General features: G+C 40.9%; 1 pseudogene; it reads right to left on the reverse strand.

Annotated features, from left to right (window-relative positions):
* Positions 1 to 14,369: 14,369 nt before the first annotated feature.
* On the reverse strand, positions 14,370 to 15,172 carry LOC144820105 (protein SET-like; annotated as a pseudogene).
* Between the last annotated feature and the right edge of the window lie 533 nt (positions 15,173 to 15,705).

A 15,705-nucleotide genomic window follows, 5' to 3' on the forward strand; every position in this document is an offset into this window, starting at 1 on the left:
GGATGAGTGGTAATGGATATTTATTTTTGACAGTGATTTTATTCAACGCCCTATAGTCGATACAGGTTCTTAATTCCCCATTTGCTTTTGGAATGAAGAACAACGGAGATGCTGCCGGGGACTTGGAGGGGCGGATGAAACCATTCTCTAAATATTGATCAAGATACTGTCTTAAATGTTGGTTCTCTTTTTCAGACAGAGCATAGATGCGGCAATTTGGGACACTAGAACCTGGTACGAGATCAATTTGACAGTCATAGCTACGATGAGGAGGAAGGAGGGCTGCCTTAGCCTCACTGAAAACCTCTGCGTATTCCTTGTACATTTTAGGTAAAAGTGTTTCTTTTTCTTCTGCTGTGGCCAATTGACTTAAAGTTGGTTTTGAGGTGTTTAGACAAGAAGAATGGCAAAAATCAGACAGAAAAACCAGTTCTCTCTTCCGCCAATCTATGGTTGGATTATGTAAACAAAGCCAAGGCATTCCAAGAATGAAACCATATTGAGGTGCTTGAATAACGTCAAATTGAAGCTCTTCCTTATGTAATTGCTGCTTAGCATCTTCACAGAACATAACGACTTTAGAAGTTTGCATGGTTACTGGCCCTCCAGCTAATATTTTTCCGTCCACTGCTTGGACAATTTCTGGAGTCTCTTTTTGTTCACAGATGATTCCTAGGCGTTGGGCAGTTTCTAAGTCCACAAAATTACCTGTAGCTCCAGAATCAACTAAAACTTCCATTTGGCATGTTTCACGAATTAACCTGATTTGCACTGCTAATCTAAAATGTGCTTTGTAGTTAGAGACACATGAGTTCACAGAAGGGAAGGCAATGGTTCCCAAGAGATCTCCCTTCAAACATCTTGGGCCAGCTAGTTTTCCAACTTTTGATCTGTTTTTTCCAGAGCTGCTGACTTACTAGGGTTAGGAAATCTTCCTTTAGGCTTAGTTAGGCAGTCCTTCACGAAATGACCTTTTCGTCCGCAATAAAGACATTGTCCATTTTTACGTCGATTGTCTTTTTCTTCTTTTGACAGAGGTTGTCTTAAAGTCCCAATTTCCATTGGCTCAGCCCCAGCTTCAGAGTTTGCTAATTGAGGTCTGGATTTAGTTTCTGATCTCCAATTAGGTTTGTCTATTCTTTTTTTATCAGATCTTCGTTCAGAGAGTCTGTGATCTAAACGCAGAGTCAGATGAATCAACTCTGAACACACAGTTGGTTGAGGGTCTATTTGCGCCAAAACATCTTTTAGGTCATCTTTCAAACCCTGATAAAAAAGAGCTGCTCTTTTTTCCTCTGGCCAAGAAGTTTCGGCGATCAGTCTGTTGAAGTGTGACAAATAAGAAACAAGGTCCCTATTTCCTTGTTTTAACTGAAGCAGTTCTCGATCTGCTGATAAAGTCACAGTTCGTCGATCGAAAACCTTTTCAAATTCTTCCACAAAACGTTTCCAATTATATAACAAAGTGTCATCTTGTCTGACCAAAGGAACTGCCCAGTTTGCGGCATCTCCGGTCAAATAAGAAATCAAGAACGCTATTTTAGACTGAGGGGTTGGAAACGCAGCTGGTCTACAAGCAAAATGTAATTCGATTTGGGTCAAAAAGATTTGCACCTTGGAGGAATCCCCAGAAAATCGTTCAGGAGCTGCAAGAGGAATCTGGGGAGGAACAGTGACTGCTATGTTCGTAGTTGCCCTACTAGCACCAGTTTCCTGTACATCTTCGGGAAGAGGAGTACTCTGTAGTTGAATATTGTCTACCTTAGCCGCTAACAAGGCGGTTGCATTCATGGTTTCTTTTAAATCTGCTTGCATACGCATAAGAGCCGACATTAAATCATTGATGGTAGTCATTATGACTTCACGTACAGACCGGGAGGAATAATATTCGTGGGCTCACTATTCTGTCAGGCGAAGTCTTCCACAGGGTCTGTCGTGAAGTAATAAGGACCCACCTCTCGATACCTCCAATTCCGAATGTAATAAATACACAGAATCTTGGAGTGATCAAGCGGGGGGGAAAAGGGAATTAGGAAGGGAACAGCAGGGAAGGAGATCTGAAAAGGAAAAGTTAGTGACAAACTCTTCTAGTTGAAAGTCTGACACTTGACCTTTAACCCCAGACCGGGACTTTACATGAATACAAGATAATAAACTTATTACCATTAGATTCCAATAGGCTTCTTGCAATTCTAATCATTACACAAATTCCTATTCACTAATCTGTATATTCCTTAGGTTGTGAATAGCGACAGATTCTTCCCTCAAAAGAAATAGAAATATGCTTTAGTAAATTGACTCCTTTACCAAAGTTGTAGGGATCACATAACATAACACAGAGTTACGTGTTTTTCATAAACTCTGAAAAAACCACCTTTGCGCAAAATATCTCAATTCTGAATTGCGCCAAAATCTCAGTGTTAACCTTGTAAATACGCGACACAATAAGCTTAGCACAACACGTATATCATTTAACAACCATTGCCAGCAATGAGAAGCATTACGAGTGCCAAGCAGAACATGAATGAAGAGCCAAAGATCTTGAGTATTCCAACACTTAATCAGTAATTAGAGTAATGCCTTTTTACATAAATCAGGAATTTTTACCATTAAGTTAAAAGCGCAATTTACACTGATTTCTTTTCCCTACCTGCAGAGTACGACCTACTCTGCTTTCTATGAAGGTCTCTATCATCTCAGGTCTCACAGGATGGTCTTTCTCCCCAAGGATCAGCAAAACGGAGGAAGCTGGAACAGACACACCCCCTGGATTCCTCACCGAAAGCCTCCGGTGACGACTTCTTCCCAAAGTCTGAATCTGAAAGAAGCAATTAAAAACGGAGCACAAGAAACCACCTGCTGCCTCTAAGAAAAGACTAGAATAGTGAGCGCTGGAGTTTGGGCGCGGTCGCGTAAGTGAACGTGACCACGCCGCTCACGCATGCGACCAGGCAACGAAAGCTCACGCATTAGGCGGACGCTTTCCGAGTGCCAAACCTCACGCATTAGGCGGAACAGCAAAAACAGTGATTTAAAGAATGGGAAGTTACAGAGACAGCCTAACAAGGGTTCAAAACAGATGTACAAGCAGGTCATCCACCAACGCCCACCCAAGGACGACCGATGCATTTTGCCACACAGGACAACCTGTCTGCAGAGTGGGGCGGGCCCTAGACCGCAAGCCACCCTAGCCCTGACAGTAATTAAATAATATTAATTAGTAAAATAAATTAATTAGAGTTAATGTGCTAATATATTTAATGTTTTGTTATTGTTAATTAATAATTACTTGATAATTAATAATTATTAAGTGATTAAATGATGTGATTTATTAATGTGTAGTGGGTTGTGTGTTTATAGGGGGATAGGGTGTGATATAATTAAATGTAATTAATTAAAGAGATTGTATTTATTTGTTGATATTTATTGTTAAGTAATTAGTAATTAATATGTATTAATTAATTTATAATTACATCAATTTAGTAATATTAATTGTTATTAATTGATTAATTGAAATTTATATTAATTGTGTTTTTTTGTATGTGTAGTGTGTTGCGTGTTAAAGGGGGAGTAGTGTGGGAAGTAATTTTTACCCCCATGCTATCCAATGCTTTCCCTACTGTTGCACCCTCTGGAGTGGGAATAGTAATTTAAACCCCTACGCTATCCAACGCTTTCCCTACTGTTGCACCCTCTGGAGTGGGAATAGTAATTTAACCCCTACGGTATCCAACGCTTTCCCTACTGTTGCACCCTCTGGAGTGGGAATAGTAATTTAAACCCCTACGCTATCCAACGCTTTCCCTACTGTTGCACCCTCTGGAGTTGGAATAGTAATTTTTACCCCAACGCTATCCAACGATTTTCCTACTGTTGCAATATGTGGAGTACGTATATATATTCATTCATATGTAGAGTTTGTAATTTATTTTAAATGTATATGTATTAGTTATAATTTTTTTAATATGTTTTAATGTTTTAATTTAATATTTGTAAAATTATATGTATTTGTAAATTATTTTTACATTTTTATTAATACATTTAAAAAAACGATATTTTTAATTTCGATATTTAGTACTACAATATAATTTTTTCGATATTTTTGTACTTACCTTTATGAAGATATAACTCCGATATTTTTGACTTCGATATTTATGTGTCGATATTTTTGTATGTAGATATTCTGTCTTTCGATAATATGTCAGTGATTCGGGACAGATAAATAGATTTACCATCTGATTTCTGGGACAAAAACCTAGGGGCACGTTCATCAATCTTGAGCATTGCCCTTGCGCAATGCAAAGAGGTTCTAGTGTGAGGAAACTTTAAATTTGTAACATCAAGCCAGGCAGGGCAACCTTGCATGACCCTGATTGGCATCAGATACCTAGGTAGTTCTTTATCAATCTTTAATGCAGCACAACACAGCAAGCCACCATCTTGTGCTGCACTGCAGTAAAGGGAAAGGGCAGGAATATGCTGTATTTAACCTTATACAGTGCATTCCAGTCCTTTCCTAGTTCTGTCATACTTTTTGTAGACTAGTGCCAACGCAGGTACCTTTGCGTCATGTTGTAAGTGTGCTTGCATTGTAAACACAATTGTTTTTGTTCAAGAACTCCAATTCCCTGCACAAAAACAATCCTCAGATACATTTATCACTTACCATGCGTGGGGAACACCCATACACCACCCATGGAACACCTCCCTTCTGCAGAGTAATACTAGCCAGTGATTTGTGCTGGCATACGCTACTCTAGATTTAGCAAGCCTTGCGGGGCCATGCAAGGTGGCCTGATAAATCTCACTTAGGCTTTGCATTGCCCTTGTGTCCCTTTGTGTGGAGCAAGTGCAGACCCAAAACATAATGAATATGCTGTGCAGAAGGGAGGTGTTTGATGGGTGGAGCTTGGGAATTCCCACACGTTCACCCATACGATAATGACACATGCCCACATTTTCATAAACAGTTAGACCGGGGATTGTGTCAAATAGTATGCCACCCCACCGCAGGTGAGATGATGTGAAATCTCCATAATTCTCCAAGTTGCTTCCTCTTTTGAAGTGTGCTGCATTCTGCAGTATATATAGAAATGAAAATGCCTCTCATGATAGTTTTGTGCAGGAAGATGTTTCTGAATGCACAAAACACAATCCTGCCTACAACGCACCATGATACAAGGGTGTCTATGTTGGGACTAGGCAGGCAAAAGTCCACTAGGAAAGGACATATTTGCCCCATTAAATGGGGAACATGGCCCTTTCCCTCTTACACAGTGCAGCAAGGCGAAATTCTGTGTAGTGTTGTGTGCATGTTTAATAATTATGACACCTAGGGTGCAAAATATTCGGAAATGGTATGCAATGCAGTGCAGCAAGGCAGCTTGATTTGTTGTGTTGTGTGAAAGGTAGAGGGCAGGAATGTGGGCACTTTAAGAATTTATGGTACATTACAGCTCTTGGCTAGTGCTGAGACACAAACTAATGCCTAGAGCAAATGCAGGCACCCTTGCAACATGGCATCAGTGCATTCAGAGAGCAGGAATGCAATGTATAATGTTAAATAGGGCCCTCTCCCTTTCACATAGGGCAAGGCTCCAAAGTGGCTTGCCACGGTGTGTGAAAATATCTTAAATATGCCCCCTAGTGAACCATGAGGTTAAGAGATGAATGCACATGCATTGACGTGAAAACTCAGAACAGGGACACATACACTTGTAAAAACATATAAACATCTGTTATTCAGTACTAAGATACTCTTGGGTAAACGTGAGCTTTACAAATACACGTTATTATGTTTCATATCCCTGTATACTTGAAAGTGAAGGAAAATAATGTCCGAATGTAACAACGATCACTCATGTCATATACAATCAAGGAACATATCCCTATTTCTTTCCTGAGGGACACACCACATCTCCTGTAGATCAGCCTGTCTGTGATGATCAACCTGTTGATGCCCGCTCTTGCCCCTCGTGGATGAGGACACCTTTCAACAACTAATGGGCACATTTGAAACATCTGAGAAAGATTTCTAGACAGTTTTGCATTCTGCTCTGTGTAGGACATTTGGCCACCTTCCTTGCAACCCACTACAGTGCTCTATGTTTATGAAGTAATTATTCTTGTCCCTCTGCTTACATCAACTTGCATCCACATTTGCTAATGGCAATGTGCCCTTCCCCCACTTTTCATATGTAACACATGTAAATAAAAAGTACAAGTTCTAGCTAAATATATTGTGAATTGTGAATATTCTGGCACTATGTGATTATTTGGAATGTGATTATTTGGAAAAAAGTATTCTCATCACAAGATGAAATGTGAGAATCCCAACGTAGTTCATAATAAACAAAATATAAACCCCATGACCGTATTTGTACAGTTTAGTCTTTAAAGTACCATACGTACCATACAAAAACACAATGAAGTATTTTTAAATCTAAAGAAGAGGGGCCTAAAACAAATATCCAATGCAGTTTCTGAACGTGCAACTACTACATTGGCATCCATTGCAATGGTAGAATGAGCAATGTGTAGTACCTCTATGGAACATCAAGGTAAATCATCAAGCAACCTCAGTGATATGATTCAAAAATACAAATGACGTACCTCTTCTAAAAAGGATGTGTGAGGTATGTGACCCCAATACACTGTTCCACTAATCCATATCTATGCTACAAAGTACTTACCTCAACATTATCACATAAGTTGTATACCTCACTGCTTACACAAAAGTTTAATCATCAATACATGACTCTGGATTGTAGAACCAATACTAGCCAGATACTCATGCCCATATTTATCACAGTTTTGCATTGCACTTGTGTCACACAAGGGGGCGCAAGGGCAGCGCAACACCTTGAATGATATTTACCAAGCCAAACAAGGCCACTTTGCGTGCCGATGTGTGTCTTGGAAAATGTGGACTAATGCAAGGCAGGGCAAAATAGCAGGCTCTCGTTATTGTGAGTTTTGAGCATGTGTGTACCCACACATCCACAGGTAAATTAAGTTACACTCACAAATTTAGCATTAGTGGTAGATCAGGGAACCCCTAAAACTGCTACAACTCTCCAGGGGAGGGCTCATGTGTAAATATATGTTTATATCTTTTTGTTGTGTCCTCTTTCAAAGTGAGCTGCATTATGCGGACTTCTTAGCAAGAACTAAATGCCTATGAGGATTGGTTTTGGCCAGGTAGATGCCCCTTCCAGCACAAAAATCATTCCAGGCAACAACACAGCCCCCCTTACACTATGGTGCAAGGGTATCTGCTTTATCGCTAGGCAGAAGTTTGTGTGCCAGCGAAAGCACAGAGCGGGATCTGTCATATCATAAAACATACAACTCGCCCCTGTTAGGCACCCCCAGACGACATCTAGCGATATCCAGCGCGGAACTCACATCATGTGAAGAGGCGGGGGTAATAACCGTGGCTGACTTATATAGTGACAGACAGCTTGTCCCCTTCGAAGACTTAGTGGAGAGCTCTGGCCTCCCACAAGGCCAGTTCTGACTCGCACGCTGAGCACACACTGGGGAAATATGGCTCAGGAACCTGCTATGCACCTCACTATAAAATATTTACACCAGTTAGGTATGGGTCGCCACCTCACTAAGTGAATTGCTGAACACACACACAGCTCCACCATTGCTCTCTTTGCGTGCTCACTGGGGAGCGGACCTTCGAAGACCCGTCACAGATCGTGAATGGTGTAGCATGCTTGAAGGCCCCACGCACATTCCTCGAAATATGCGGTTTAGACTCAGTCAGTATTATATATTGCACAGGGCATACCTTACGCACTCAAAAATAAACAAATATTTTAATTGTACTGACACCAAATGTGCAAGATGTAGCGAGGTGGGTGTGGACCTTTTACATGTGCTGTGGCGCTGAACAGCTATACAGCCGTATTGGGGTGAAGTTACCAGGAAGCTTGCACAATGCACGGAATGAGCATTGGACTGGATGTGGGAGGTGTGTATCCTAGGACTTTACCACAGGTCTAAAAGACATAAGGTTACGTCCAGAGATATAGATCTAGGACTGGTAGTGGCTAAGCGTTTGCTCATGTGCCGCTGGAAGTCCTCCGACCCCCAGTAGCTAAGGCCTGGTATCACTCCCTCCTGTGCTGGGCACAGGCGGTGAGTGTTGCACTCCACTGAGAAGATGTGATTGGGTTGCGTATGCAACCACTGGCATCAGCATGGGATGTAATATTGTTGGACTTTCGCTTTGCACACCAAGACCCTGACGTGATAGCTGACACTGCAACGGGTGGTGATATACAAGTGACACCATGATGGCACCCACCTAGCTCCCATGGGACATAGGTGCAATACGCGAGACGGTTGATACTCCCTGACACTAAAATATTACACATTGGTCACGCAGGCATGGGTGATTGCCATCACACAATGATGTGCCACTAGACTAGTAGCTTCTTTAGCTGAGCAGATGCATATCCTTTACATGCACGGTTATGGCCAATGAGATGTGTTGTTATTAAGCACACTTGTACATCTATTGATACCAGAGGAAGGTCTGCTACTCATTTTACATCACGTTATCCCCCTTCCCTTCTTTTACACTTGCGTACCTTCATTATATGTTTCTGAGACGGAACATCAATATATAATGCATTAATAATACCATGTATATATACCGGCATAAACTGCATTGTGATATGTAATGATCCCTTTTTAATCCTTATGGGAAACGCATGACATGTATACGGTCTATTTTGGTATGTTTCGTTTTTCTAAAATTTCAAGGAAGAAAAAGACTCAATAAAAAAATAATTAAAAAAAAATCATGAAACATACAACTCTTTTGTGCCCTCTCCCTTTCACTCAGTGTGTTGCAGTAAGATGACTACCTGTGTTGTGCTGTGGGTGTTAAATTGAAAACTGAGCCCCATTGTCATTGTATAAGGTATGGATATGGGCGCATTCAAAACTCAAATGTGAGGAAGACCTACAGTTGTCAAGAGAAGTATGACTGACACTGCAACTCTTCGGTACAATGTACTCTGAACTCTGAACTATTTGTGCGTCATGTACACTCCTACCTCAATAATAGGAAAACAATACTAACACTTTAAGAACTATGCAAAATGTATTTGAATATAAAATATATAATATAAAAGCATGGCCTACCTCTATCTGACCGTACTCTGCCTATAATGAAAACTATCCTTTTCTACCTTATTAACACATGACAAGATAAACGTTAACCCCCACCCCTCTGAATACACATACGTTAATACAATATAAACATAAACTATATCCTAAACATATACTACTTACACATATTAGCCTAAATAGTTATATATTTTTTTATGGATATTTTGAAGATTGTTACTCTTTTTTTATAAAACACAAAACATTCACCCCCATCCGCTAAAAACCTTAAATATTCTAAACATCTTACACTAAAACCTACCTAAAATTATCTTACTTAACTATATCTAACCTACACTATCCACAAACCTGCACTAACTAACTGTAAACATTTAAAATACAAAACAAACAGGTAAAAAGTAGCAGTGTTTATTAAGGCCTCCTGGTATTTCCTTAAAATCTTGGTTTGTGGTTTTTTTGCCTGTCCATCTTATGCATTGTATTTTCCAGTCTCTGTATGAGGGAGTATGTAACACTTCCTTTCCTCTTGAGCACTGTTAGTGTTGGCGGCTGTACACTTGAAGGCTCATGGATGGGGTGATTGCTGCTTGGCTCATGAGTGGTCACTTGAGTGGTGGTAGTTACCGTTGTTGTATGTTTGACCTGAGACCTTGTGGAAGCCCATGTTCCTGCTGCCCTTTCTCGTTCACATATGCACCCCATCTTCCTGAAGCCATGCGCTTTCTTCTTAATGTGCCCATATCTTTCCCTTCTCGAGGCAACTGTTTTGGGCATATCAGCAGACAAGTGAGCTAAGCAGGAAGACATACATCATATTAGGCCACGTTTTGTATGGACATCTCTTATTTCCATAAATTACTCACATTGTTATGAAAGATAAAGGGGTACTCCATACATATACCTATTATTGGTATAGATACAATAATAGGTCTGTGTATGGATGTGATTGACATTTGCAAATACAATTTGTCAATCTTACAAGAAGAAGGTCAGTGTAGATTGACCTAAATCACTTTGGTCACATTATGATAAACACGCATTTCACTCATTCCATTGACCATGAGCCTGATACATTAAGTTTTTATGCTGGCCTTGTTTCGTCCTAAGGGCGGGCAAGGGCAAGTCAAAAACTAAGTGTGATGTGTTAAGCTACATAAGACCAGCTTGCATGGCTCTACATGTCTTGAGTAATCTAGAGTTACTCAAGGCAGCGGAAATCGCTGACTTGCCTTCCTCTGTAGCAGGGAGGCATTCGATGGGTGAAGGGTGGGTGCCTCCATGCATCGACCAATGGCTTTTGAGACCTTTGAATATTTGGCATTAGTGATAGACCTGAAAATATGTCAAAATTAAGCAACTCCCCAGGTGAGGCTTAACAAGATGAAAGATCTTTATTTCTCATTATTTTTACCCCTTTCTCCTCATGCTGCATTCAGCAGCACACAAAGAAAGAGGAAAATGCCTCACAGGAGTGTGTTTGTACAGGAAGTGTCCTCTCCTGCCCAAAATCTATTCTGCCTACAATGCAAGCCCCCTAGCCACATGGCGCAAGCTTGCCTTTGTTTGCACTTGGCACTGACACTGTGCCTAATGCCTATGCAAAGTGTAGTTTGGTATAACATGCAGGTTCTGTTTGATATACCATCCCCATATTTCAAGTGGTATACATCTGAAATACTTACCAACACCTATATTTACACGTTATTCACATTAGGAGGTATCCTTGTTTGTTATACAATATGCCTACACATTTGATGTTGTATTTGCTTTCTAAATCGGAGTGATATGTTTCCAGGTGAGGACTCCCTTACCATACACATTACACTGGTAATACTATTATGAATCACACACACATTTGTTACAGAGCTACAACCATGTTGTCATGACACTTATTTTCCGCATTAGGGTCCCTGAAGCACTTTGTTTCACCTCTAGGAAGATATACATGTCCAGCTGCAAAACAAGTTCAGTACAATTGCATTAAAAATGTAGCACCAACACTGTTTCAAAATCTATACCAAGCACTATGATATTCCAGTGTAATGGCACATTTAGACAACCTTAGACACATACATTAACATGTTTATACAATGGAAGGCAGCTCGTCTCCTTTTTCAGGGGCGGAGCTGGATGAAGATAAAAAGACAGAAATGTACAACATCATATGTTAATTTCATGCTTCATGCACTTTTTGTATTAAAATCTTCTACCTTTTTTCAACAATATGTCCTCTGAGGCATTTTGCTCTTTCTAAGTGTGCTGAAGAATGCCCCTCACTAAGTAAGAGGAACCAATGAGTAGCAAAGTAACAAAAAAATATTTTGTGGTACAAGGGAGAGGTAAAACCATGGAAACATCATGTCCAATATTATCTAATTATGTACACATGTGTACATACAGAGGAATATGTACTGCATTTTGGATGTGAATATAGTAGCAGAGTTAGGTATAGTCTTTCATGCACCAGGGCCATGCAAAGGCACACAGTGAAATATTTGAAAAACATATGCCACATAAACATACCTTGTGCAGCGTGGGTAATGATGTAGCCATAGGGCTGATTTACCAACATTTTACACTGTGTTTGCATCACAAAAGTGAGGAAACCAGCATAAAATCTTTTTTCTCTCATCTTCTTTCCACAACAAACCTTTTGTGCTGGAAATTGCCTAAAAGAAACTCAAAGTAGCGCAAAGTGCTGCTTTATGTTACTTACCATCAAGGGAGAGTTACACTGCCATTTTCATGCAACCACCCATGTATTTTTATGCATCTCTCTAAAAAATGAGACAGGGTTGTGAATAGCAAATTTATGTCCTTTTGAAAGCAGGCGTTAAAAGGATAAAATTTTCCATTTCTCCTTTCTTTTCAAACTTTGAATGTGTGCTGCACTGTACAGCACACATACAAAGTGGGAAACGTTTCCATACTTTTCTAGGCACATTATTTTGTACTGGAGGGGTACCCTTCAAGTGCAAAACGTATGCTGAACCTTTGCACACACCCTTGCACTATGGTTCAAAGTTGTTTGATGGTGCCCGGCAGCTAAAATCTGCACGGGATCTAGGGTGAGGGGAGCAGAGAGCCATATCTCCTTCTTCCTCCTAGGTAACTTAAAGCTGTGCAGCATTTTTGGCTGCTGTGCTGCATTGGGTAACAGTTTGATGCACCTAGTGGCACTCTGTCTTGCCTTGTGTGTCACAAGGCATCCACACATCACTAATAAATGTAGAAAAAAACAAATATAGTTAAATAAATGAATAGCTTTACATGACTATAAGTCGATGGTAAATAAATACATACCTACAGGGCCAGCAAGTTCCACCCACAGTAGGTCTGGCACATTTGCCTTGCATGTAACAAAATTTGCCAGACAGACAGCTCACACTCTGTCTCTCTGCTCCTTTCTCCGGTATCCTTTGCTGGCCCATGCTCCAGTTTCATGCATCTGTGGGTGGTAGTGCACTATAAGTCAGTCATACAATGCACCTACCTCCCCCTCATTGAAATTGTGGCCTCTCTCTTTCCCAGACTTGGCCCAAATGGCAAAAGCCCTATCCCAACGAATCCTAACTAATAATAACAAAGCCCTTAAACACCTAACTATAACTAACAATACTCAGACACAAAGAAGTACAAAACATAACACTTAGACACAAATAAAGTGACAAAAACTACTTGACAAGGGCACTAGAACATAGACTCAACAAGAACCACTGCAAAATCTAGGAAACTGCCAGGACTGCGAGTGTAATTACTTTAGAAAGGCTAGGTATGAGAAGGGGTGGTGTCTACATGAAAAGCAAAGTGTGTTTCAGATGTCCAGTGATCAATCATTGCAAAACGATAGCCAGTTTAACTGTAGGATAGGTAGTTCAAGATGGCTGCCATTTTATTTCAGGTATATGTTGCATCTGGTTCTTGAACATTCTTAATATCTCTTTGTTCATTGTTGTTCAAATGCTAAGCTATGCACTTCAGTTTGATCCAAAAAGGAGACTAATGTCTCATCCGTCATCTCATCAGCTTTAGTTCGTGTTTTAGTGAAAGCACAGGCTTTTCCTTTCTAATATTCGATTGCAGTCAGTTCCTGGAAGGAGGAGTGGTGATCTTGATCCACTCATCCTCCGTTGACAGTCTATAGCAAAAGATATCAAAATATACAGTACTGACTACAGATCAATAATATTGAAAAGACAGAAGCATGTGAAAATAGCAGATTGCAGAGGAAAAGTTGTTATTCTGCTACAGATTTTGGAGCTCATTAAGAGTCTATCAGCAGCAACATTTGTAGACTTAATAATGAAATTGTAAATAGTTAATTACTCCAATAAGCTAGGTATAAAGATATCAGTTTAACATATAGATAGATAGAACTGTAATGATGTAAGAATAGCAATTATAATGTTATAATTTCTGATTTGTATTCCCTTGTGTTGAAGACAGCTAATGAAACACAGTGAAACAGACAAACCCAGCTAGAGGAAGTCCAGCAGTCAGGCATCAGTTGTGTCTTCTCTCTCCCATCTCCCATTCCCCTTTCCCCCTTGCTGGTGACATTAGACTGTGTTCAGGCTGGTAGCACTGGTTGTGGGGCATTGGGAGCCAGCATCAGTTCTGTCCCCATGGAGAATCAAGGGTCAGATTGAAGTGCCTTGCCACAAACTTGGCCTCCTCTCCCCCAACCCAGACAAAAATCTCAAAACCCACCCAGTTACATTCACTGACCCGCAGTTTTTTTTTGTTCACCTCATAATTTTTTAAACAATTAAACAGGTTCATTGTGGCAAATGCTAGCTGTCCGTATTAAAATGGAGTCAGTGTAACCACTGGGCCCAATATATAGAGAAAATAAAGGAAACTGATATCATTTCTACGCGCTACAACACTGGGGCTCAAAAATACGCTTTCAGGGCAATAAGGAGCATGCACCTCCCACCTGCATCTACCCGGGGATGTTGGCTGCTTTTTGAAGTTCTTTTCTTTTCAGGTGGGGACACTTGGGAGATGGGTTGTAATGGATTATGGAATCGAAACTGGTTAGAGATTTACATAGCATTTAAAAAGTTTCTCCAGCCCAAAAAACGTTTAAACCATGGCATGAAGTGGGGAAGAGGTCCTCATAGAGTCAGGCAACAGAACACACAAAATAAAAATGAAGACAGCAACTTGCTCCCAGGGACTGGAGAATAGGGTCAAGAGGCGAAATCCATCGGTGATCAGTCATCTTCGCATTCCTCCTCCTCCCCTTCTCCTTCCTCTTCATCATCCTCCCCCTATCTTTCCTCCTCATCCCCTTTCTCATCAATATCCTCCAGGCCTTCTTCCTCCTCGCCATCATCTTCTTCTTCCCCGTCGCCTTCCTCGTCCTCCATGTGAGGGACCATGTAGTGATGTAAGGGTTTTGGCCAGATGTCACCCTTGATCACTTCACTGAGCTTGTTCGCCCCTGCTTCAGAGTGATCCATAAACCATGTGAAGAAGCTATCTGGTTCTTCGTGTTGCCTCTTCCTACTCCCCTTGTTTTGTGTCTGACTGGATTGCTTCGTTATATCCTTGCCAGGTTTCAATTTGATCTCAACGACTTTGAGGAGGGATCGCCACTTTCATTCAAGTGAAACTGTTTGTGGAGGATTTTGTTTCCAAAATATGGATTTATTTTCATCACAATTAAAATTTATTTTGTAGCCAGACTTGATGTCATGAATCTTGAACACCTCGACCCTGGTAAAATAATGGAGCAATTCTTCATCTTCCTCCCCTAAATGTTTCGGTACTTGTGGATGATTGACAAACGTTGTCACCCAGAAATAGGGATTTGGGTGATGAGTTCTGACCTCTTCAGGAAAAATGGCTGACAAATCTTGTTATATTTCTGTTCCACTTTCAATATTTCCTCACTTGCCTGTTCGTTAAGTCTGTCAATTTCACTCTGCACTTCATCGATGTGTTCGCTCGCTTCCTGCTGTTCCTTCTCCAAGCGAGCACCAGCTCCATCATGTTTGGAGTTGAGCTCCATCATTGTTGGCCTTTGCTGCTGGATCTGACATGCTGGCTGACAGCTGCCCGGCTACAGGACGAGGTGGAGGAGGCAGCTCCTTTAGCCTGCGGTGCGCCTCCAACGACGGATCGCAGGTCTGGCTACAGAGGGGCAGGGCAGTGTGGCAGGGTCTGTGCAGATAGGGGCTTCGGGCACGATGGTGGTCAGAGACTCTCCAATCTTCTCACCACACCAGCATCAACAAACAGCTTTAAAGAGAAAGTGAAAGTAACATATACACTTTCTGGTAAGCATCCAAATCCATTGCACCAATTCCTGGGTGTGACAAGCAGTTTGTTATAATTTGTGCTGATTTTTCAGATTCATTTCTATGCAAATGGACATTGCCTCTAACAATACATGGGCACACACTATACCTATGTATCTATACCGATGTACCTATCGAGTGAGCTATATAGCGCAATGCAAAGGCCACGCAACTCATATGTTTCCTGCACAGTGGCCTGTGTAGTGGAGTGGAAATGGCCATGCAGTAACACATATGGAGCAACTCA

Source organism: Lissotriton helveticus, chromosome 2_1 (genome assembly GCF_964261635.1).
Source record: "Lissotriton helveticus chromosome 2_1, aLisHel1.1, whole genome shotgun sequence".
NCBI classification, from domain to species: domain Eukaryota; kingdom Metazoa; phylum Chordata; class Amphibia; order Caudata; family Salamandridae; genus Lissotriton; species Lissotriton helveticus.